Source organism: Medicago sativa, chromosome 1 (genome assembly GCF_051527215.1).
Source record: "Medicago sativa cultivar Bolivia chromosome 1, Bolivia_mono, whole genome shotgun sequence".
Taxonomy (NCBI): Eukaryota; Viridiplantae; Streptophyta; class Magnoliopsida; order Fabales; family Fabaceae; genus Medicago; species Medicago sativa.
Window position 1 is genome coordinate 32,677,655 of NC_140749.1, and position 2,925 is coordinate 32,680,579.

The window sequence follows — 2,925 nt, forward strand, 5'->3', positions numbered from 1 at the left end:
ACATCCCGCTCTTTACCTAATGGAAATTTTACCTGCTAAGTGTATCAGAGGAATGATGTTCATGGAAAGTAAGTTAATGGAAATATTTTATGATATGTCAGCTTAATACGAGTTAAGAATCAGAGACGGATGTGGCACGTTGGAGGCAAGGGCAATTTGGTAATTGTGCGGGAAAGGATATTTATTTGGAAAGGCACCAAAATATCTTATTTTCCAATCTTCTTTCTCTCTCTTATGCCAAAGACTTTCTTCTCTCCTTCCCTCTTCTCTCTCACGCCCCCTTTCTTCTTCTTTTCATCAATCTTTTGCAAATCTTCTTCCTCAATTAGCAAGGCTCTAATCCTTGTCCTTTCAAGATAACATGGTCATGTGGAAGCTTGGTTTGGCTTAGGGTTTGGAAGATTGGGTTGAATTAATAAGTTAGGGTTTTGGTGAGGAAGCTTTGGGTTGGAACAAAATGATCAAGCAAGGATCATGAAGCTTTATATTGCAAGGAAACAAAGAGATAGATGGAAGAAGTGGGATTGATGAGCTTAAGCCATGGTTTTGTGTTGAATCAAGAACTAGGGGGTTGTCATGCTTGGCCTTGGAGGCTTTGGGAATCAAGTGCAAACAATTGAGGTGAGTTCCATAGATAGATTACCCACCTTTGGGATTGACTAATCTTGTAGAAAAATCATGATTTATGCTAAGTATAGTTTTTATGTAACTTTAGTACCCCAAGCCAATCCTAGGTGATTATAGGTTAAAATTGCCATGATATATGTTTAAATAAGTCTATATATGTTGTTGGATGTATTTGGTGCATTACAGGGTCGAATTGGACGAGTTTTGGGTCGAAAATGGCGAAAACCCGCGGCCGGAACACGCGAACACGCAGAATTCGCAGCGCTGCGCCTGTACAAGGGCGCTAGGCGCCCACACACAGGGAGCCAGCGCTAGGCGCCCCACTCCTGGCGCCAGGTGCCCCAGACAGGACAACCTCCGCGTTGTTCTGCGTTCGGGTGCTTGGGGGCAGTCGCGTGGGGGTCCGTAGCGATCGTTTCGAAGTGTTCTTTGACTGTTTTCACTTATTTTTTCTACTGGAACAAACTTAGCTTTGTCAAATCATAAGATTTATAAACGGCTTGGAATTGGGTTTTCGGCACTTTCGGTCTTTAGTAACTTTTGAAAATTGCACACATCATCCAATGATCCTTGCATCGATAATCGTGGCAATCTTAGCATGTATTACAAGGATGGCTCAAGAGAGTTTAAGCATGATGGGGTAGCAATGAACTAAGAAAGGGAATGAACGTAGAGCCTCGGCTTAGCTAGTCGAGAAATAGAAAGATAGCATGAATATAAGTATGACAAGTATAGGATATGTTTCCCTAGAATGATAAGACGCGAAGTGTATTCTCTTCGCATATGATCAAGTATGCCTTAGCAAGTATGAGTTACCGACAATCGGATCGATCAAGGTTCCGAGGTAAACATGTATGTATGATTATGTCTAACTTTTATGCACGACAAGACCATGATTAATATGTGTAGGTGGCATGTCTCTTGTTATCCACATCAGGGGGATGCAAGGGGTTCTCGTAATGAGAACGATTCAAGCCGTAAGGGACCCGCATGTCACCGAGTAAGCAAGACGTAGGTGTTCGTGTCTCTCATTATCCACGCCAGGGGGATACGGGAGGTTCTCGACCTAAGGGGAACGGTTTAAGCCGCAAGGGACCCGCACGACACCGAGGGAGTCCGATGTACGTACATCGGTCATGTATGGGATTGATCTCGGGGTTACTCCACCCGGGACTATCCGTAAAATGAATCAAGATAATAACTGTTTGTTCAACGCTAACTAATTAATGAACTTAGACACGATTATGTTTATTATGATTATGTTATGTTTATGCTCATGATCGAGCCCATGTATGATTATGTTTAAGAACAAGAACGAGAGCATGATATGTTATTAGACGGGAGCTAGATATGTATAGGACAAGTAAAGAAAGCTATGCCGTGACGACCTTAGGTTTCCCTAATCGTCCGGTTTAGAATCATGTCATGAATATGCTATGTTATTTATGTTTAGGCCTTGTTACGTATAGCGTACACTTGGCAATGCGGTTTAGGTTCCCTCAACCTCCATGACATGTATAGGTGAGAAGCCTATAACAAGTAAGATATGACTATGACGGCTCTAGTATGCACTACCGTCTAAGTTTGCAAGTCCCCACACACGTATAATCAACCGTCAGGTTGTAATGTAGACACGTGGTGACCGTAGGTTTTCCCTTGAGGTTACCTATAGCCTAGGAAATTGGGGAACTCACTGAGACATTATGTCTCATCCCAGTCCTTATTTGTTTCAGATAAGCAGGATGTTTATGCGTGTTCGGAGCAGGATGGATATTACTTCAGGGGTTCGTTCGTAAAGCTGCAGGACGTTATGGATATCAAGGATGTATTTTATGTATGGATGAGTTGTGTTGTATTATTATTTATATGAACGTAACTTGATGTAAATGTTATTCATTCGAAGTTTTAATTGTTGTATATTTTAATGTATCCAGTACTAATATTAACGCACGTGCCAGACTTTCTAGATACGTCTGGTATGGGTGTTACAGTATTCAAGTCCCAATGTAATGAGGTCCATTCCCTGACACTTAATACCATCATCTAAGCAAGCCTAACAAAAATTTAATCTTTTCAAAGGAAAAACATGAATGCCGAGTGAAATGCTTGAGTCCTCGCCGTTTGGCAAGTTTGAATTACCCCATTTCAGAGGTAAGACAATTGTTGTAGTTGGAATGCACCTTACCCTAACTAATGACGATCTTCTGGCGGAATCAAGTTGTTGATGATATCTTCAGTTGATCTCAACAACGTTACCTGCATATCGATCCACTGGAACTTAATGTGCTCCCAAAACAT

The 2,925-nt window shown here is 41.6% G+C and overlaps 1 long non-coding RNA gene across 1 annotated transcript; it reads left to right on the forward strand.

Annotated features, from left to right (window-relative positions):
• Positions 1–273: 273 nt before the first annotated feature.
• LOC146954404 (uncharacterized) lies at positions 274–2,618 on the forward strand. Its single transcript, XR_015013179.1, has 2 exons — positions 274–621; positions 2,361–2,618. It is a non-coding gene; the product is annotated as an uncharacterized LOC146954404 (long non-coding RNA).
• Positions 2,619–2,925: the final 307 nt, after the last annotated feature.